Consider the following 23,373-nt stretch of genomic DNA (forward strand, 5'->3'; position numbering starts at 1 on the left):
ACGCTCGGAGACATCTGATCGATACCAGGAGTGGTTTCGATTGAGACCTCCAGTGTGGGGTGATATGGATCCTCTGGGGATGAAAGGGGAAAAGCTCTGGAGAGAGCAGTACCATCAGGATCAGATACAAAACATAAGTCTAAAAGCCGACCTAACGAATTTCTAACATGATTGATCTGACCTAGGGACATGTCAAACATGCCCGCGGTGAAGTCGTGGTAAGTTATAAGTGACAAAGATGGTGAGTTATCGACGTTGGACCACTTTAATTCTGGAACATTAAAGTCGCCCACCGCTACGAGTTGGTCACGATCCGTCATAAGATTAGAGACGTATCGAATGGCGGACAAATGCTGCCAATATGTAGGCGGTTCAGACATAGGAGGTATATATGAACATGTAATGTATAAAGCTTTAACGGACATAGTGATTTTAACGCAAATAAATTCTATGTCACCAAACTCTTGGGATTTCACCTCTTCAGAAGCAAGAGTAGAGTCTACCGAGATGAGGACTCCACCCCCCCTTCGCTGAGGTCGATCCCGTCTAAAAGTGGTGTACTTACTTGGAAAAACTTCGGAGCTAAAGATCTCCGGATTTAACCAAGTTTCTGTAAATGCTATTATATGGGATGCAAAGAAAGAACTATCAGAATATAGCTTGGGGAGTTTGCTACGTAGCCCCCTAGTATTCTGATAGGTAAGAGTTAGTGAGGAAATTAGTTTTTTGGGTTAGTGGCCAAAGAAGAGGTGGAGGGTTGGTCAGTGGTTCCGATATTGGGAAGTCTTACTCCCACTGGTTTATTAACTTTTTTTTACGGAACTAGGCTGATGTTCTTGGACGAAAAGATTCTCTGACCAAAAACTAGGAGAACAAATCGTCTTGAACATCAGTGCGGGCACACGAATCTTGAATTGAATACAAGTGCGCCTTGTATAATTATATTTAAATTTTTGTATGTCCTCCACCTTTATATCGGCTTTAGTTTTGGCTTTGATATAAGCCGAGATATCAATCTCTGAAGTATCAGGGGCAAGCCGAGAAACAAATATATGTTTCGATGGAGGAATCACCTGTAAGGGTTTTGGTGTCGCAGGTACAAGAACTGCAGCATCAGTCGGTGCCGGTGGTCCGGACTGTGGAATACCCTTTTGGGTGACCCTAATGGGGGTTTCGTTCCCTAGGACCTGTGGCATCACTTGAAGGGATGCCATGGCGGACATATCGGACAATTGCTCATTATCCCTGAGAAATTCTGACGAATTTTTTTCAGTTAAGGCCCTTGGGGTGGCCAGAGATATAAGCGGCTGCATTAATGTCGGCTGAGCAGGCTGAGGCGGATCAGAAACAGCGGATTTCTTACGCTTAGGGGACTCATTTAGCAGCTGAAGGCCACTAAATTGAGTGTCAAGCGCACAGAGCTGGTCATTGATTTTACGAAAACCAGTGATCAGCTCTTTAAATCCATTTTTGGTCTGTCTCATGAACGACCTCATTTCGCCTTGCACAGCACGACAATTTTCGCAACAATAATGTATCCCAGACCTACGGGAAATGGCATCCGAAACTGATGCAGTGAAACCAGCACACTTGGCGTGCACGACGTTTTCATATAACCAGCAATGGATACTAGGCTGGGATGTGGAAATTGTCTTGTTGCAAGACTTAATGGCACAGACCAGTTTAAATTCCATTTTATTTATTATTTATTTTTTTTTAATTTAATAAGACAAAAATTAATATTTAAAAAGTTAAAAAACACAATACCTTGAACCACTGTGCCAAACAAGAAGCCGAAGCGGGAGCTTTGAAAGAGTGCACAAGAGAAATGCAGAAAATATAGATAAGCCGGGGAAGAAGCAGAGCTGAGCTATGCTTGGAATAGAATTTAGACAAATTATTAATTCGATTCCAAATATACCAAAGCACTCGCGAAACGATACGGTTTAGGCTTTAAGATTGTTATGATTCACAAGATTTAATTCACAAAGTATGTAAACACCGGTTTACCAATATTTATCAAAAACGCAGTGCGCACAAAAAAACACGACCGTTCGCTTGAAAGAAAGAGAGGGAAATGGTTTCCTAGATGTCCGCAAGCAATTCTCGGCCCTTAATGAGCAGTTCCTCGCTCTTGAAACTCAATTCCTTGGGCTAAAGTTGTTAAGCGAATCCCCCAGACGAAAAATTCCGAACAACAACCTGCTGACTGCTAAATTACTGAATACCCCTACATCCCACGCTGTACAAGTCGATGAATTTTCAACACGAAACATTTTACCGTCGCCTACTTGTCTACCTACTTATGCTGTTCCAGTACCAAGGGACTTGATGAGCCTTCCTTCAGGGCACTCTAATATTTATCCTTTGCAAGAACCGATCAGCGTACCAAGTACAAATCTCGAGCCACCTATCATATTGGAGCCTCCATCGTTGGACATAGTTGGACAACCCCCATCGTTGGACAACCTACCCTCTGCTCTAGCTGTGATGTCTCCAAGGCCTCTGGTTGGTGTGGCGCCTGAAATTAGATCTTCTGGACTTTTGTCTCTCGGCTTATGCCGCATGCTACTGTTGATGATGTCAGGAGTCACCTGTTAAACCATCTTAAGGTAGCTCCTAATGAAATAGCTGTTTTTAAGTTTAACTTTAAGCATAAGCGTTCTACTTCTTCTTTTAAAATAGTTCTACCTGATTCCTACCTTGATAAAGCACTTGATCCTGTAGCTTGGCCTGAGCACAGTATCATTCATGAATTCCTAGCAAAAGACGCTCAGAATCCTATCCCTGCAGAAACTGCTTCAAAAAACTGAATAACATAGTATTTTCCTGCTGCTATCAAAACGTGAGAAGTATTCTGGGTAAGCTGAGCCAATTTTTTACAAAGAGTGCTTCTTTTGATTTTGATGCTATCGGGCTTACTAAAACTTGGCTTAACTCCTCTGTCTCTGATTATGAAATTCTTGTTTCCAAATTCATAGTGTTTCGATTGGATCGTCCAGCTTTTGCAGGTGGTGTCCTCATTGATGTTACTAATGAGTACCCTTCTGAAATGATTCCTTTCACGAACGAGTTCGGAATTGAGTTCATTGCGGTGAAAATTTTAACTGGCTCGTCTCATATTTTCCTGACCTGTTCATACATTCCTCCCATGGCTGAAGATATTGTGTACTTTCACCATCTTGATGCCATTAGGTCTGTTTCTTCGTTGGCCAAGGACCGTGATTTAATCCTAATCATGGGAGATTTCAACCTTCCCATCATTTCCTGGATCCCGTCTGAGGTAGACAATTCCTTGCTTTCCAGTTGTCATAACGACTTTATCGATGGCTTAACCGATCTTGCTCTGCTCCAAATTAATCCAATTCATAACACTCATGGCAGATTTCTGGACCTTATTTTTTCTAATGTGTCATCCTCTGTGACAGTCATTCGGTCCCCGCCGCTATCGCTTCCTGAAGACTTTCACCACCCTACACTACTAGCATCGGTGTTAATTGATGTGCCTCACAATGATGCTTGCTTTAATGATAAACCTCGTTTCAAATGCTTCAGAAAGACTGATTTTATGGCCCTTCGGAATCATTTAGCTGAAATCGATTGGAATTTTCTTTCATCTATAAACACAATTGAAGCAGCTACGGATTCGTTTTACGAAATAATTCATAATGCCTTGAACAAATTTGTTCCGGAAGTCCCAGTATCATTGTCTACTAGACCACCTTGGTATAATAAACACCTTTCTCGTCTTAAGAACAGGAAATCCAGAGCTTACAAAAGGTTTCTTAAGTCAGGATCGATGTGCCACCAGTCAAACTTTCTTTATGTTCGCAACCAGTTTATTATTCTCAACGATCAACTCTATAAGCAGTATATCAGGAATTGTATGGTAAACTTTCGTAATGATCCAAGCTCCTTCTACTCTTTTGTCAATATGAAACGTAAAACAAATCTTTTTCCTCCTTCCCTATCTTATAAAAATATTTCACATTCTTCTGAGCAAGGTATTGCTAATCTCTTTGCGTCATTTTTTCAAACCACCTATTCGTCCGATTCATATAACCACAATTCTTCTTATCCTTATAAATTACCACATATAAACAACATTTACTTTTCAAAATTTCGAATTCAGGATCTGTTCGAAGCTCTTTCAACAATAGATATATCATTCTCTGCTGGTCCTGACAATGTTCCTAGCTGTGTTCTAAGGTACTGTTCTGATATCCTTTGCTATCCTCTCACTATCTTATTCAACTTATCCTTGGAGTTGGCATGTCTTCCCAAGAGATGGAATGAATCTTTTATTATTCCGCTTCATAAGAAAGGCTCTAAAGCACTTATTGAGAACTACCGGGGGATTGCTAAGCTATCTGCGATTCCCAAACTGCTTGAGAAACGGGTTACTTTCCAACTGCAACATTTTTGTAAAAGCATTATTTTCACTTCACAGCATGGTTTTGTCAAGCATCGCTCTACCACAACTAACCTTCTTGAATTCACTTCGTTTATCCACAGAGGTTTTCTGAGCCGCATGCAAACTGATGTGGTGTACACTGACTTTAGTAAAGCGTTTGACTCTGTGAACCACCATCTCCTCTTTCATAAGCTGTGTCTTTTGGGGTTTTCTCCACATATAGTACAGTGGTTGACCTCTTATCTATCGAACCGCACGCAGCGTGTATTGTTTAAAAACAGTTCATCACAGATTATAAATGTTTCATCTGGTGTCCCACAAGGTAGTCACTTAGGACCTCTTCTGTTTGTTCTTTTTGTCAACGATTTACCTAGTGTTGTAAACTATGCTACTACATTTATGTATGCTGATGATGTCAAATTATGTCTTTCTTTCTCAGACCATTTCCTTCATAGACACCTGCAACTAGACCTTAACGAAGTCTTCTTGTGGTGCTCAAACAATCTACTTTTGCTTAACTGCTCTAAGTGTAAGGTTATGACGTTCAATCGCAGTGTGCCTCACATCGTTTCGTACTCTCTTGGGAATAACGTCTTAGATCGTGTTTTCCTAATTAACGATCTTGGAGTAATTTTTGACAATAAGTTGTCCTTCAACGACCACATATCACTAATAGTTAATAAAGCCAGAGGTGTGCTAGCTTTTATCAAACGTTGGTCTAAAGAATTTGATGATCCTTTCACAACTAAAACTCTATACGTATCGTTGGTTCGTCCTATCTTGGAATACTGTTCTAGCGTTTGGAGTCCGCAATACTTTGTTCACCAAAGGAGGGTTGATTTGCGTTAAAAAGCTTAAACTGGGATACTGCCACTTCCCTCCCGTCGTATAATTTCCGGTTAAAACTACTAAACCTTCCTCCTTTAAAAGAGCGCCGTACTTGCGCTGGGGTTATGCTACTTCATGTGCTTATTCTTGGACAGGTTGACTCACAAGTACTTCTTAAAAAATTAATGTTTTATGTGCCTAATAGAGTAACTAGATCCTTCCGACCCCTTTGGTTACCGATTTCTAGGTCTAATTTTGCGGAACACGATCCATTCCGCGTTATTTGTAAAAACTATAACTCATTGTCCCATTTATTGTCCCCTGAACTATCCCTAGATGTAATTAAATCCAAAATTATGGAATATCTTTTAACTTAATTTATCGTTACTCTTATCCTTATCCTTACTCTTAGTTATAATAATATAGAAATAACAGATAATTGTTAATAATGAATAAATAAAAATTACCCTACATAAAAATTGAATCCTCCGAAAGAGACCTGCTATTCATTATTGATACTGGAGCGGATTTCAGTATCATCAATCAAAATGTCTGCCACCCGAAGTGGAAAACTAAAATCGATGCCCAAGTAAAAGCAATGGGAAACATTATTAAAATACAAAAACTTTGTAGATTCCCTTCATTCAAAGAATTTCAAATAAAAAATTACTGGTGTGAGTTCTTGGAATACAACTTTCACGACCATTTCGATGGTATAATTGGAGGAAATATATTGAACGATTTAAATGCAATCAAAAATTACGGAGAAAATACAATTTTTTTAAATAATGTAAGCCTGAAGTTATACACTTTACACCCAAAACTCAACACTAAAAACTTTACAGCTAATGTAAGTCAATTTACGAGGCTAGAACATTTTGATTATAATTTTCAGAACCAGCTTAGCACTATTCTTAAACGATTCGAAAATATTTTCTATAAAGAGGGAGACAACTTAACATTTACAAGCGTAATTAAACATAACATATCCACAAAAAATGAGATACCTGTCTATTCAAAAACGTATAGGTACCCCGAAGCCCATAAGGACGAGGTAAATAAACAAATAAACGAAATGCTAAAACAAGGAATAATAAGGCATTCAGATAGTCCATATAACAGTCCCCTATGGGCTGTCCAAAAAAAAGTAGACCTTCCTAACCAACAGAAATGGAGGCTGGTCATTGATTATAGGAAATTGAACTCTCAAACAATCGAAGATCGATATCCTATCCCTAGCATTGACGGAATATTTCACAAATTAGGCGGATGCAAAATCTTTTCTTCGCTCGATCTGGCAAAGGGATTCTACCAAATAGAAATGAATGAAAGCGATATTCCAAAGACAGCTTTTTCTACCGCTAACGGACATTATGAGTTTTTGCGAATTCCTTTTGGCCTTCGAAATGCACCAGCAACATTCCAAAAACTTATGAACCACTTGATTCGACCCTTCGAACACTTCTGCCTCGTAAACGACATTCTTATTTTTTCGAAAACAATCGAAGAACATATTGAACATCTAAATAAAATATTAAAATGTCTCGCCGATGCTAACTTGAAACTTCAAATTGACAAATGTGAGTTTGCCAAATGCGAAATAGAGTTTTTAGGACACGTTCTTAATGGAGACGGGCTAAAACCAAGCTCAAAGAAAGTCGAGGCAATCGATAAAATAAAACTACCAACGACACAAAAACAAATTAAAAGTCTTTTGGGAATTACAAGCATCGGACGCCAGCCTTGCAAACTTAGCGTCGTTTCAGTGATGCCACCCTGCAAAAACACAAAAACTATGCTCACTCCAAAGCTTCTTTTTGCCGCCAATGGCACGAAAATACAAACCTATGGAGAAAAACGCTTAGCATTGTCACTGGGATTGCGACGAAACTTCGTGTGGACTTTCGTGATAGCTGACGTCAACTGCGCTATCATCGGATCCGACTTTCTTCAACATTTTGACTTACTTGTCTATATGAAACGACGCAAACTCATCGATCGGGCTACGCTGCTGGAATCAAAATGTCACGCGCCCCAACGTAAAATCAACGCGGTTTTATCCTTCGACACGAGTAATCAATACGCCACATTGCTTCACGAATATCGCGATCTCGCAACGATCAACTCGAACCGGCTGCCAGCAACGTCCGAAGTAACGCACTTTATCTCGACCAACGTACCGAGCAGACGACAGCGCCAACTGCTCAAACACCCGAGAAAGTGTCAAGATCAGGACGACGAATCAGATTCCCAGCAAAGTATCTTTCCCAACTGGAACTCTAGGAGGGGGGTACTGTGGCAACACTTTTCACTTTTCGTTCTCGACCAAACTCGATAACTCTCGCGAGTATCGATATTACGGGAGTACATCTCCAAGAGACACACCCTCATCTGTCAACTTCGTCCGGCGCCACTGCAGAGTCTTTGCCGCATTCATCTCCCGATCATCATTTTAGTTTTAAATATAAGTATATAGTGAACAATAAATATAAGCAAAGCAAAAGATCATTTCCACTTCTTAAAGATATTACAGATAAGGAAGAAATTTTAAAAATAATCGACGAGGAACATTTAAGAAACAACCACAGGGGTATCAACGAAATTTTTTCAGAAATAAAAAAGATATATTATTATCCTAACCTTCAGAAAGAAATTCAAAAATACGTCAATAACTGTAAAATATGCCACTTAGCCAAGTACGATCGAAACCCAATAAAATTTAAGCTAAAGGTAACCGATACTCCTTCTCAACACAACGAAAGAAATTCAAAAATGCGTCAATAACTGTAAAATATGCCACTTAGCCAAGTACGATCGAAACCCAATAAAATATAAGCTAAAGGTAACCGATACTCCTTCTCAACACAACGAAAAATCCACATGGATATCTGGTTTCCTATGCGAAATACCATGTATCTGACATCTGACCACCATCGATAAATTGACAAAGTATGCTACTGCACATTATCTTAAAGATAGATCGTGGATATCTCTTTTGAAAACATTAAAAGATAGGATACAAAACTTAGGTAAGCCCAAACTGATTATAACAGACAATGAATTTAATATAAAATGTATAAAACAGTTTCAGCTAGACAACAATATAAATATACACTACACGACCCCCTATAAAAAAACAGTAAACTCAGATATAGAAAGACTACACTTAACATTAAATTAACATATTCGATTTTTCAACGCAGATGATAAAAATAAAGATACAATTCAAAACAAAGTATATCAAGCAATTATCCACTATAATAATACAATCCACTCTACCACAAAATATAGACCAATAGATATTTTAAACAATTCACTATGTTCAGAACCACTTCAGGATCTCTCAGAAATTATTAAGCAACATAAGGAACAATTAAATGTAAAGAATAATAGTACTGATAAGGATTATTTTATGAAGGACTAAGTAAAAAATCATAAGGTTGGTAAGTCTAGGCCTAAGTATAAACTATCTCAAAACTACCATTAAGATGGAAATTACCTAATATTATATCAAATGACACTATAAACAAGAAAATTTACAAAGATCAAGTTAAAAGAAAATTCAAATTCCAAAATTAAAATTAAGAAAAAACATTTATATTACCAATTTATTGAACGTATGTATATGTATTACAATTATTTACTATTCATCAATTAATATTGCCGAAACTTGTCGGGGGGGAGTCACATATGGCTATAACTATAACTATAAATACAATTATTACTATTCTAATGCCCTTATTTGTAACCTAAACATACATAGAAGATTAGAGATAAGATCCACTGTAATTAGACTTAAGCTCTTTCTGATCGCTGCTAAGAGGGCAGTTGAATTTAGACCGTACAGGAGTTCGGACATAATAATAAAGTCATACTGAGAGTCTAGCAACCTTCTCTTTGTGTAACTCGTGAAACTCAACTCAACAGCTCATTTTATAATCGACTTCGGACCCGGCTGAAATAGCTGCTGGTCCCAAAAGACACGGAGATCGAAGAAGATCTGGCACGTGTGGGACCTCTACTAAACTGGGTCCAAGCATCGACGTAACTATATCTTATAGCTGCCATATAACTGAACGATCGGAAATGGGATTTGGTAAAACTACAAACTATTGTTTTTTGAAGACAGAAGCTTGGGACTTTTTTTTAGATTTTTTATTGTAAATAATTGGTTTTATTATAATATTCTCATTAGAATCGGCCAACTTCGACTCCGCCCAAAGTTAGTTTTCCTTTTTTGTCATTTGGTCGTTTGTCCATTTTTTCCATTCCCGCATTTTGCTTAACTCTGGGAAGCGGCTGTCAAAGTGGAAATGGCTCAAGTGGAACCCCAAGTGCTTGTATTTGAGGAGCTGCGAACGTTTCTGAGTCTATTGGGGCTGTCATAAATTCGATAACACTTTTTTCTCGTTCTAACACAAGCGCATTTTCTAACAAGTGGTCCATCAGTCAGCTTTATCAAGCCTTTTATCGCTTCCCCCGATAAAGTAGCCGCTGGCAAGAATCATGGAGCTAGTCCCTGGATGAGATGGAGTGTCTTAAGTGGGGGTGAATAAAGCCGCATCTGGAACCACCGCAGTGTCTAAGATGACCCTATTGCCCCTTAAAGATAAAGTTGGATGACAGGCCCCAGCTGCGGAGAGAATGTCGGTCCTAGACTGCATAGATTTGTCAATAAACAAAATTGTCCGTTGCTATAATCTATGTAGTTGATCGCACTTTTTCTCTCTGCCGCTCGGCTTCAACGGGCTTAAGCTAGCTAGACTTCGCTCAACCTATTATCTACGGCAGGCTTACTTTCGTTCTTAGTCTTTTTGCGCTCGTACCCTTAATTCGCGTCTCTATTATAATATCAATTCCCTCAGCGAATTCGCCACAAAGGTGACACGGCTAGCGATATTAGCTCTGGAACCCAAATATTATTGCAGTGGGGGCTAGTGCAGCATGTGAATTTTTGGTGCTTTAGAATGGAAGGGAAATATTTTTATCCTTTTCTTTTCTGGAAAATTTGGTCTGTTGCGTGAAGATGGTTTTTGCGCACTGTCCCACGGTCTCGCTCTTTTAACGGAACTTTAACGGATCTTCCAAAAGATTTTTAAACGACATACTGTGAACGTTTTGTTTTCACTACGTATACTAAGATATTCTATCGTTATTCAGATGTTAATCCGTAAGGAGCGGATTTTATATTATATGTGGATTTTATGGCGGACGGCAAATGGGTCCATCAACGCATTGTAAGGCTTACCTTTGGGGGCGTCTGCGCCTTTCACGGTCATCAGGGGATAGTCAACAATTAGCGGGGGATGCGCGGCGATAATTTCCTATGGAGTATGAAGTATTGATAATTGAGATATATGTGTATGGTAGTATGCCCTCCTTTTTAGAGGGGAAAAAAATCCCAAGCTTCTATCTTCAACAATACCAAAGTTGGTATTTTTTGCCAAGTACCATTTTTGTTCGTTCAGTTATATGGCAGCTATAGGAAATAAGCGGCTGATCCTATTGAAATTTAGTATTTTGTATTATTTTGCCAAAAATATCATTCATGCAAAATCTGAACTATCTTACTTTAAAATCTGAACTCTTATTACTTTTACACTAAAATTATAGCATTTCCGATCAATCAGTTATATGGCAGCTATAGATTTTCGTCGCCTTCGACTTATATACTGCGTGCAAAGAAAAGAAGGGTGTGTGCAAAGTTTCATGTCAATAGCTGTAAAACTGAGAGACTAGTTTGCGTAGAAACAGACAGACATACGAACATGCTCATATCAACTCAGCAGGTGATCCTGATGAAGAATATATATAAATATAGGGCGGGAGATGTCTCCTTCACTGCGTCGCACACTTTTGACCAAATTATAATAACCTCTGCAAGGGTGTAAAAATCTCAATTTTCTTTATAATGATTGGCTGAGGGAGGAGAGTAAGAACTACCCTTGCAAAATAGTGCGTGAGGTATGAGTTTTGCGTACCAAACCCAAATTTGTATAGAAAACTTCACATGGTCATATTGACAAAACAACTGGAGCTAGTTTTACATCTGAGTGCCATTTTTACAGCCGCTGGTAAGAAAACTATTGACAACATGGTTTTCTGTTGGTATGTGTTTAAAAAAATTTAAATTTTCTTTACAATGATTTTTTGGGGTAGGACAGTAAGAACTGCACTTGTAACATAGTGCAAGCGATAAAACATATATATAGTAACATATCAACAAAATTTCTTTAAGTGTATATCAGTAAATTTGGTAAACCGAAGCTGAAGCCTTTTGTATTGAAATTCGTAACGCAGCTGCAAATAGCCTCATTCAAATTTTTGTAAAAACATAAATATTTAATTATTTCAATTCGGCTGAAAACAGCCTCATTTCAGATTTCCAATTTCTAAGAGTCACATCAGATTGAAAACCAAAACAATATTTGGGTAAACAGAAATCCCGACTCAAATCAACTAAACAGATCAAAACATTCTTAAATGGGAACCCACTTCACATTTTCTTGTCACCTCGATTAATTGAGACCCAAAGCCTTCCATGTCAACTGACACCTCAAGTAAAAGGTTCCGACTCAATCTATTCTCTCAGAGAGCCTCTCTTTCGAGCTTTGATCTGCAAAAAGCTTCAGCAAGGGTAGCTATAAAAAGGACCTAGAGCCCTAAAGATAAGTTAGCTCTAAAATTCTAACATCCTAAGCAGTTGTTCTGAAATTCTAAGCAATTTGAAAGAATCACACTGTATCAAAACCGGAACTCAAATAAAAATATATTTTTTCAAACTATTTTGAAGAAGATATATAATTATATGTGCATGAGATTCGCGCAAAGTTTCAAGTCAATAGCCTTAAAACTGAAAGACTAGTTCGCGTAAAAACAGACAGGCAGTCAGACGGTTGCTAATGCCACCCGCAGAGGGCGGCACCAGGAAAAAATTCCATGGCTTTCTTATTAGGGTGGGATCCTAGGAGCAATGCACAAGGTCATGGTTTCTTCTAACGAGGCTCTAGCCACCGGGTAGGAGCGGTATATCCCCCATCGTAGTCCCGATGGAACTCGCCCACCCTCCCTTCCTTCCCACTCCAAAACCTCGTAGCGTCCTCGTAGCGTAGCGTCCTAAAACATGCCACTCACTACTGACGAGGCGGTGGCTAGCTTGGCCGCCTCGGCAGTAATGCGGAGAAGGAGAAGCTGCAGTAATGCAGTAATGCAGTAAAGAAAAATCCAAAACGGACGAGGGAGACAGCTTTGGCCGAGCAGCTTGAAGTGGATTGGAAATCGGTCAAGATAAGGAGCTATCATTGGTCTGCCCAGCAAGATTGGGACAGCAGTTGCGAGCAAAGAGAAAGTAAGGATCGGATGGACCGTTTGTCGGATTCGGATGAGGCAGAGTCATCAGAGGTGCTACCAATGCCTGGAAGTTGCCAATGCCGAAGCCCTACTTTTTACACGCAAAAAGCGAGACGGAGGCACAACACCTAGCAGGAAGTCGATGCTGTCCGCACTCCAAAGACGCAGTAAAAGATAGTGCAAGATGCAAGTGATCCAGCTCAATCTGAATCAATGCAGAGCAGCGCAGGACTTTCTTTTTTTTTTTTTTAAAACAAGTTAAATTTTATTGTAGTCGCCGGAATCGTTCATATGGGATATGGGCCTATACTATATACAATAATTTACAATTATTTACATTAGTTTACAATATTATTGAACAACAAGGGAAGACAGATCGCTGGGGTGAAATCTCTTTAAACGCCTAAGAGTTTGCGGGTCGGCAAGCCTGCTAGCCAGTGGATTTGGGTGAATCGTTAGCCTGTCCGAGTACCGTCGGCTGTGTTGGTTTAGGAGGTCGCCCACCGGGACAAGGCGTAGGTACGTTTTGGATGGCCTGGCTTGTCACGTACCAGGGAAGTCCGGATGCCCGTCGAGCAGCACGTGCCTGCACTACCCTCAGCCTTTTAAGCTGGTGCTTGGATGCGGTGCCCCATACCTTGATCGCATACGTCCAGAGAATTGCTTTGAGCAGCAAAACTTTCGTCGAAAGCTGGAGGCTTTTGGATCCCAGGAGCCACTCGATCTTTTGTAGTTTGCGAACACATTTGGCTTTGATCGCCGTGATGTGGGTGTTCCATATGAGCCTGTGTTCTAGGTGTACACCTAAGTAGCAGTGAGAGGTGGCGTTATTAATAGCGTCACCATTGAAGGTATGTACGATGTCGATCACGAGTCTTAGGGAAAAAGTGACGCAAGCCGACTTGCTGCAATTTGTGGCAATGTTCCATTGCTTGGTCCAGCGCTCCATTGCATTCAGCCAGTCCTGAACAGCAGCCGAGGCTGACAGCTGAGACGTGTGGGATGCAAGCAGGGCCGTGTCGTCGGCGTAAGTAGCCAGAAGCATACGGGTGTTTATGGTGGGCGACAAAACTGGCATATCACTCGTGTACATCGTGTAAAGGAACGGACCAAGTACACTTCCTTGGGGCACTCCTGCGTGAATGTGTGCCAAGCTGGATCGTGAGTCCCTTACTGCTACAACGAAGGTTCGATCGGCAATGAAGGAACTCAGGATGGCGAAATAGGGCGTAGGGAGAAGTTCCTTGATTTTGTAAAGAAGGCCCTCGTGCCACACCTTGTCAAAGGCTTGCTTTACGTCGAGAAAGACGCCTACAGTGTGCAGCTTATGCTCGAGTCCATGAATGATGTGGTTGACCAGGCGATGGACTTGTTCTGGGCAGCCGTGGGATTTTCTGAAGCCGAACTGATGTTGCCTTCTACTTGTGGTAGCTCCAACAGTCGGCTGAGTAGAATCCGCTCGAACACTTTCGAGAAAGTGGATAACAGGCTGATTGGGCGGTAGGAATCGATTCGAGATAGTGGCTTGCTTGGCTTTGGGATTATGATGATCCGGGCTTGCTTCCACTGTCTTGGAAAATGTCCCAGGCTTAGCATGGCGTTGAAAATTTTCACCAGCGCTTGCACTCCTTTGGGTGGAAGAGCCTTGGCCGCTCGATTGTCGATGCCATCGGGTCCAAGAGTCTTTTTTAAATTATGCGCCTTTAACTGCAGCGCGACTTCTTGCAACGTGGTGTGTCTAATGAGGCGCGCTGGCTGAGGGGGAGCGCGTACGAAGTCTGCAACTTCATCGCGGTGTGAAACGTCTGGAAGTTCAAAAGGAGTAAAGGTGGCAGACAGATGTTCCGCAAAAGCGTTGGCTTTATCGAAGTCGTTCTTAATCCAGCGGCCAGTGTGGCTTTGTATTGAGGATTGTACAAGCGGCTGTCTTTTAATTCCTTAGCATTCGTTAGCTTTCATATCCAAAAATCGCTGCAGTTGTCCGGGCCAGCTCCCTCCAGTAGGGTATCAATGTTCTTTTGGCGGGTTTTCGCTAGCAACCTGCGCAGTCTATTAGTAATGCTAGATAGACGCTGCTTAGTTGCAGGATCGCCTGACACAATGAATTGCCTTCTGAGGTGCCTTTTTGGATCCAGGAGTGCCCTTGCCTCCGGGGTTAGTATTGGTGCCCTTGTATTAGGTGGGTGACCAGATTGGCGCTGAGGTGGCGTAGCTCTCTAATTGTGGGCGGCTTCAGTAATTGTGGAGGTGAAGCTATCTACGTATCCATCCAGATCGCTGCAGGTTGCTATTGGTGTGTTGAGCACGGTGTAAGCATTGATGTAGGACTTAAAAGTGGCAACGTTTGCATGCGCAGGTAGCATTTTGGGGACTCCTTTATGGAATTGAGCTTCTTGGTTTATTATGAAGAGCAACGGGAGGTGGTCGGAAGATAGCTCGGTGAGTGCTCTGATAGAGACATGCTGTTGTCTGAAGCCTTTGAGATACCAAAGTCAATTGCACTGGGGGTGGCGTTTGCACGATAGGGTAGCATGAGGTGGCTACAATGTCGACATTGGCATTGTCCAGGACAGAGCTGAGGGTCCGGCCTCTGGCACACATCCTGTAGTTGCCCCACCATCTGTGTTTGGCATTCCAGTCACCTGCAGCAAGAAACTTATCTCCGAGGTTGGAGAAGAAAGTCGTGAAGTCTGCTTCCGTCCACCTGACAGCACCGGACGTGTCTGCAGGATTGCTTGCATTATAGCGGCGTTTTCAGTGGAATGTATTGGAGGGGGAGTATTTTCCATCACTTTGTGAGGGATAGGTAGGTTTTTTCTGGCTACACTTGCAAATGATTCTTTACCAACGTTGGGTGAGAGATTGGTTGAAGGAAACGTGTTCGATTCTGTGGCTGCTGTGAGCCTTAATTGAGTATTTTGCTTAAATGCGACTTGCAGATATTTGCGGCATCCTTTAAAGTTGGCCGCGTAAGAGCTGTCGCAGTGAAAGCAGCACCTAGGGTCGTCTTTTCCAAGCTTGCACTCTAGGGTAGGGTGGTTTTCTCCGCATTCTCTGCTGATGTAATGCCCTGTGCAGTATGCTTTTGTATGTCCTTATTCCTGACATCTATGGCATTGTACGGAACCGGATTGCTTACGTGGCTTCTCCCAGGTCACAATATGTCTGCAAACAGCAGAGATATTCTTAAGAAGCTTGTTGCTGTCAGCCTTCTTGATGTCCACAAAGCGGACGCTGCGTTACCTTATTACGAGGGGTATAGATGCGCAGAACGCAGTGACCCTCTTCCTGTAGGCACTCAATAATATCCTCCAATGGGACATCATGATGAATGTTCCTCATTACCATGCGAAAGGTTTGGTCTTCTGGCAGCTGGTGGTGGTGGAAAACAGTTCCTTTTTCGCGGAAATGTCTGGCAACAAGCCTGTAGGCGTCGGAGGAGTTGCACTGAATGGCACAGTCACCTGAGCTCAGCGCTTTGATGGAGTAAGAGTCTCCAATAAGAGCATCCAGCTCTCTGCAGAACGCAGAGTAGCTAACCAAACCGGGAACCATAATCCTCGGAACCTTGGGAGATCGAGCTCCTTGCGGTGCTGCTGTTTGGGCTTGTCCTGAATTTTTGGATTTTGCCGGCAGAAGCAGGACCTTCTGCGAAGTGAATGCTGACATAGCTGTTCTAAGCGAGCCGTACAGCGTCCGACCAGGCAAGGAGTGGATGACCAACATTTAGGGCAAGGCGGCCATCTGGATCTGCGACAGTTCCGCGGAAGGTCCAAGTCAAGTGAGAAGAGGTTCGTGAAAATCCAGTTGGGAGGCACATCGGTGTATAGTTGCTACCTAGCCCCAGCCTCTGTCTCGATGCCTACTGCAAGGCTCTAGAAGAGCTAGCGGTAGATGCCAGAGACAAAAACCCAGTGCTAATAGCGGAGGATTTCAACGCGTCGGCACAGGAGTCGGGGACTTCCACCACTAATGCTAGAGGCAGAGCCGAGCTCCTCTGGACCTGGCTCTTCTCAACGAGGGCATCCAGGAAACCTTTAATAGACCAGGAGCAGGTTCCTTTATCGACCTGAACTTCGTCAGCTGGAGTTTGGGACATCCCTCAAAGTGAAGAATCGCCAGCTTTTACACGGCCAGTGACCACGAGGCCATACTATGCTCTCTCGGAATCAGCCATGCTCTCTCGGGAACCATTCCCCCCTGCGGCAAGGCATCCTGCCGATAACACGCTAGAAACCCAAAAATTGACAAACCATGCGCGGAGGGCGCAGCTTGATCTCTACGCTACAGTTAACTACTCTGCGGCGGCGCTTGCCCAGACCAACTCCGCGGTGGAGAAAGTTGAGGCCTACCTGTCCAGCGCCGGCCTCGCCCCACAAAAGACCGAAGCCGTGCTGATTTCGAGCCGGAAGTAGGTCAAAACAGCGACGGTACTCTAGGGGGTGTGGCCGTTACCTCGAGGAGAGCAATAAAATATCTCGGGGTTTTGCTGGATACAAGGCTCTCGTCCCGGGAACACCTGATGTACGCCCAGAGGAGGGCTTGTGAAAACACGAGGGCACTTTCGCGGATGCTCCTCAACAGAGGCCCGAGGCAGGAAAGGCGTAACCTTATCACCAGCGTGGTGAGCTCCTAAATGTTATATGCTGCCCCAGAGTGATGCGATGGGAGACGGGTCCTACGCACGAGAAATTGGAGCAGACTTCCGCCTCTGCGACTTCGGCGTCAGCCAGGAAGAGGGAGGTGAGAGCCATAAGCTTGACCAACTGAAAAGGCGATGGTAGGTATCACCTAAGGAAAGCTGGAAGTTTCACTTCATCCCGAACGTGGAAGAGTGGACCAAAAGGAGGCATTGTCAAGTAGACCTCACGCATGCCCTCACGCAGGTTGCTTCCGAAGCTAATTAAAACGCTTCGGACATGAAAGCGAAAACTGCTGCCGGTCGTGTGGCAGTGGAGTCACAGAGGACCCACTCCACATTTTCTTCGACTGTAGGCGATTTCTCTTTACTCTCCAAGTGAGGGCGGCTGGTAACAGTTCTAGGTACGGTACGGTATGTACGGTACGGTTATGTCTCTACCATGGATGCTAAGTAATCGTAGTAACACGTATACAACACGTACACGGGTATAAACTTATAATTTAGGACAAAAAGTGTGAAGTATAAAAATCCCAAGCCTGGGCTTGATATTAAAAAAAAAAACAAAATTCAACCGCTAACGCTCAAAAAAACCACGACCGTTCACTATGAAAGGAAATTAGTTAAATTTTAAAGTCAGTATGAAAAAGTGTTTTAAACGGGCTCATTAGCTATTAATAGGTTTTTATAAGTGTTTTATGAAATATTTTTATATTGATTCTTTGGCTTACTAAACTAACAATAAGTGTATGTCATAAAATAATAATGACATTACTCAATGACAAAGCACAGAACTAAAAGGTCCTTTAAACTATTTCCGGGCTAGGACGTCATTGCATCGTAGAAAGGTTTTGCTAGAAACCCCAATAACCCCAAACCGAGCTAATGCGAGCTAACACAAAATTTTTCGTCTTACATAAAAAAAAATTTTAAGAATGAGAGGCATTATGAAACGGAAAACATATACAAGAACATCTGTCGATTACAATTAAAAATTTTCAATCTTTTTAGATTAAAACTCTCAGTATATTATGGTATGACAAATAACTGGAGGACTTTGAGAAACGGCAGTGAAAACAGCCAAGCATCACCTTTACCGAGCAGTTGGTCCAACGACCAATTGCGTTTTGATGAGCTCCGGACATTATTACATTGTATTTCAGATTGCCAGAATATCTGTTATTATTATTATTAACAATATCTGTTATTATTTTTATCCCTTTCAGAATATCTGTTCTGACTTCTGCACATTTACTGCAGGGCGATACGGCCCTAAATTTGATTCCCCTTGTTTTTGGCACGATGTTTGGCAGCATGTTTCCTTCATGCAGCAGGTCTTTTGATCCCGTTGGAAAGAGGAATACCTGATTCCGCTTCAGCAGTATTGGCGTGTTACTTTTCCTGTCATAACCACCGGTTCCATCTGATGGTCAAGGATGAAAACGTGCCCCCTATAAAGTGGGCGCTCCCTAGGGTCATTGAGTTTATTCCTGAAAGTTGTTGGAGTATGTTGGAATCAGCAGAAGTGGAAATATTTATATTGTGTATATATAAGCTAAACAGCTGCGATCAGCTAAACAGCTGAGCTAAACATAAACATTGTTATATTTTGTAGATTATTACTCTTTCTGCATTTTTCTATGCTCTATCTTGCTCTAGCTCAGCGGCGCTCCCGGATTATGTTTTCTTTATTGACTGGGAGCTTCTATGATAGATTAACTGCAGCCAAACTACATGTTCATAGCGAATTGCATTAATTGTGCGAGACGTTAGCTTCTCGCTCTCGCTCTTGTGGAATGCATTGGGCGCTTATTTGCACTTGTCTTGAGCTGAACCACTGAACGAAGTGGGTGTGAATTTAACCCGCAATGAAGTTCATTTTAAAAGTCAGGACTGCCCACCCCTGCCTCAAAAAGTTAATTTCTGGAATCAGCTACCAAAACCCGAACATGGCTCAGCAGCATCAATCGCCGGAACAGCCAAAAATAAACTTTGAAGCTATGATATTTATTCTACGGAAGATATGTATCATTGAGATGGTAAAGCACATGGTGGGACTGAAGTTCTAATCAGAAGCCGTATCATAAAAAATGTGCTAAAAAATACTTACAAGCTACATCTGTAAGTTTATAATTAAATACAGTAGAATCCGGTTATAGCGACTTTTAAGGGACCGTCGATTTTACGTCGTTATATACGGAAAGCGCTATAACCAAAAGAAGCAAAAAAAAATTTTGTTTTTTATTTTATGGTTGCCTTGTTCGTAATAGGTTTCTAAAATAAAAAAAATTAATTTTTTAATCATAAAAAAAAATTTAATAAATTTAATTAAGACATGCCTAAAGTCAACTACTACTAAACTTTATGTATTATGTGGATTTTAGTCGGCAGTATGGCTGTGTTTCGCATACTGGAGACCGTGTTTTTAGTTAGTGACGACATGTTCTTAAGGTACGGAATGATATTTTACAAACTAAAGTTACCAATTCTAGCATTTTAAATATAACAATTTTAACTTTCTATATTATTTCTATGTACATACCTTTATTAATGTTGTCACAGAAAACATAAGACCAAGCTGCAAGCATAATATGGGTGAAATTACTTTTTCGTCGTTGAATATGCTTGTATTGCCAAATGCATTTAGGGGTCGAAAAAGGAGCTTTGGAAGTTTTGACAGATCACATAACGCATTAATGTACACCAGACTAATTACATATTGCAAAGGTACAAAACCCTCTATTAAAAATTTTGTTGGGCCACTGTCCTCAATTATTTTATCTGTACTTTTTTGTTGGCGATAAGATATAGAACTGAATTTCCATTTGTCACCAACCCAAGTATTCTCATAATTACGAATTTCTGACGTCATGATTATAGCAAAACTTAATTTATTGGGAAGGTTTTGGCTTGACTGACTTAAATTGTAAAAACAAACGCTTGCCAAATAGTTTTCAGAATATGCGTGTCTTCGCAAAATATCACAATTTGTAAAGCTTTTAATTTGGTTTATGTTAATATATAGTTTTCTAAGTGCAACTTCCATTAGCTTCTGTATGGCTTCATTCTGACTTGGAGCATAAGCCACAATTATTTGTGGAATAAATACATTATTTTTAAAACTGAAATAATAAAGTTATCAATTTAGTAAGCAATAAAAAGAAATTAACTATGGTCGAGTTTTTCGATTATAGGTATAATACACGGTACTCATATCTTCCACCACACTTTAGCCTAAACTTAAAATTATAGATTCTCTTTAAAAAAAAAAACAAACTTTTGTCGGATACTTTTGTATGTTTTAGAAATGAAACCCGAACAATCTAGTTGGGAAGCAAAATAAAAAGTGGTTAAGACCTTTTAAAATTTTTGTATGAATTTTGAGTTGCATATTAGTTGACCCATTATTTTAGTTTGGCGAAAAAGTTTTTAGCATCAAACTGCGCTATCATGAGTTTTTATAAAAAATATACCTTTGCATATTTATATTCTTTAAGAGTCATTGAGATCAACGTGTAGTATGCACATATATTGAATACCCACTGCTCTGGTGCCGCAAAAGATTCCAGAAATAGGGGTTGAAAAATAATAAGTCGGAGCGTCTTCAGTTAAGGTAAAAAACGCGTTCAGCTTTATTTGCCAACATAAAAACTAGTACAAAAAAGAGACGATCGACGACAACAAATGAGCGAGAGAGAGGGCACAGAGGGGCGAGTGTGGATGCGCTCTTCAGCGCAGGTGCGCTCTTCAGCTGAGCGGCACCACGGCCCCTCACCTAAACATTCCGCCCCCTTGCAATCGCTCGGGTTGCAATAGCTCCCTCGATGTTATGGCTGGTGGCAGGCTCCGGACACGACCCATCCAAACACGGTGCTCTGGGCCATTGGCAGTCCGTCCTGGATCTTCAGGAAGCCCGGTTGGATAATTCGTGGGTACATATCTGCGCCCAGGACGACGGAGATTGTTGCTGGCAGATGGAATCGCTCATCCGTCAGTGTCACGCCTCGGAAGTGGGCACGCACCGCCTCGCTCAGCTCCCGGGACGGCGTACGAACTCGCACGTGAGGCTCAATCTTAAACATGACCTCCAGCCGAACGCTATCACCGGTCGTTGACCCAACGGTGGCGGAACACACCTGTTCGTCCCCCACGCTGGTAGTGGGCAGCCGGAAACACGCAGCGAGCGAGGCGTCGATGCAGCTCGAGGGCGTGCATGGGTCGATGAGGGCCCCCGTGTCGAAGCTCCGGGTCCGGTGTCGATCCGCACTAGCGCAGTCGGCAGCACGTTGACGCTGTTCCGCTGCAGCAGCGACGAGAGGGTGGGCGCAGCGACCGCGTCCAGCGGGGGCCCTCGACGAGAGGCGGAACCTTGCCTAAGTGCGGATGACGCGGGCAGATGAGCGGTGGTCGGCAACCGAGGAGTGGCGGAAGAAGGCCGAGGATGTATCGACGAGTGCCGGGACGTCGGTGGCCGTGGATCGGGTTGGGATTGCCGGAAAGTGGCGGACCCAGGCCGAGGAGCACCCAAACCGCGCCGGGAGTTGGCGGATGACGGCCGGGCGCCAGACGAGACACTCCGTGTCCTGACTCCCGCGTTCCGTGACCGGTGCCCCTCTTGCACGAGGTGCACGAGGTGCAGCAGCGTGTGGTGATCCTGACCACACGTCTTACAACCGTCACCCCGCCGACAGGATCCGTCGGAGTGCTCGTGGGCCAGGCAGCTCGAGCAATACCGGTTCACGAGAACCGCTCGGAGCCGCTTCTCGGCGCTAAGGCGTAAAAAGCGCCGACCCTTCTTCAAGGCGTGGAGTCCATTGCAGACTCGGCAACGGTAGGATTGAATACCTCGAGTACATCTGCTCTCCAGCGATGCGTGGGTGTTGCGTGGACGTGGCGACATCGTGTTGGCTATGGCTGACGGAAATATGGTGAAGGAACAAATAAAATTATCAGAATCGGTGTGAATGAAGGTTCGGAACTACGGGCAGAGCTACGGGACAAAACAATGGACAGGAACATTGGAGAATAAGAAATGTTAATTACTGTGGGTAGGCGGACGCGTCCAACGGAAGAAGCACGACCTTAGCAACGGGCCGCTTTACGAGCCCTCGCGCGGTGCGGATGTCGATCACGCGAACATGGCCATCAGAGCCGGGATACACCGCGTCAATCCTGCCTAAACGCCACTCATTGGACGGAAGGTTGTCCCTCGTAGGGGCTCGCCACTTGTTCCTCTTATGGAGCTCCTTGAGGTATTCCTCCTTCCATCGGAACCGAAACCGCTGCTGAAGCGCCTTGAGGTGTTGCCAGCGATTAATGATGGATTTGGTGTCCCCCTTTATCTCGGGCTCGACCGTGGCGAGAAGTGGGCCTCCCACAAGAAAGTACCCGGGTGTAAGAGCCAGCAGGTCAGCAGGGTCTTCGGACATTGGCGCGAGTGGCCGCGAATTCAGGCACGCCTCGATCTTCGCCAGGAGAGTAGCCAGCTCCTCAAAGGTGTATTTCCGCGTGGCGGTGGACTTGTAGAACAAGGTCTTGAAGCTCTTGACCCCTGCTTCCCAAAGGCCCCCCATGTGGGAAGCTCCCGGAGGAATGAAATGCCAGAGAAGCTGCTGGTGAGTATAGGCACCGGTCACAGCCCCCTTTAGGCTCTGGAGAAAATCGCGGGATAGTAGCGCAGCTGCTCCCACAAAGGTCTTCCCGTTGTCGGACTGCACTTGACGGGGGTATCCTTTCCGGGACACGAACCGTGCGAAAGCCGCCAGAAACTTCTCGGTCGTAAGGTCCGACGAAGGCTCTAAATGGATGGCCTTAGTGGAGAAGCACACAAACACCAACACATAACCCTTTGTGATGAGACAGGCCCTCCCCGTATAGTTTTTTATCTTGAAGGGACCGGCATAATCCACACCGGTGTACGTGAATGGGCTCGAGAAGGACGTCCGTTCTTTGGGTAGCTTTCCCATGAGTTGCGTCTGCAACTTCTTCTTGTGGATGACACATACCTTACAAGAATAGACGACGGACTTGACCAAATTCCTCACCCTTGGAATCCAGAACTTGGCCCGGATCAGACGGATCATCAGCTGACTGCCACCGTGCAGCGTGATGCGATGTGTAAAATGAACCAGGAGTCGAGACA

General features: G+C 42.9%; 1 long non-coding RNA gene across 3 annotated transcripts in view; it reads right to left on the reverse strand.

Moving 5' to 3' along the window:
• LOC122321464 (uncharacterized) overlaps positions 1–23,373 on the reverse strand; it is a 411,747-nt gene that overhangs the window by 277,727 nt on the left and 110,647 nt on the right. For 2 of the 3 annotated variants that reach the window (XR_011443970.1, XR_011443969.1), the window contains exon 2: positions 19,774–20,353. This is a non-coding gene — a long non-coding RNA (uncharacterized lncRNA). Of the gene's footprint in view, positions 1–10,490; positions 10,569–19,773; positions 20,354–23,373 lie in introns of those variants that run through there. The other variant, XR_011443974.1, reaches the window with a different exon arrangement.

The sequence above is a fragment of the Drosophila bipectinata genome, chromosome XL (assembly GCF_030179905.1).
Source record: "Drosophila bipectinata strain 14024-0381.07 chromosome XL, DbipHiC1v2, whole genome shotgun sequence".
Lineage (NCBI taxonomy): Eukaryota > Metazoa > Arthropoda > Insecta > Diptera > Drosophilidae > Drosophila > Drosophila bipectinata.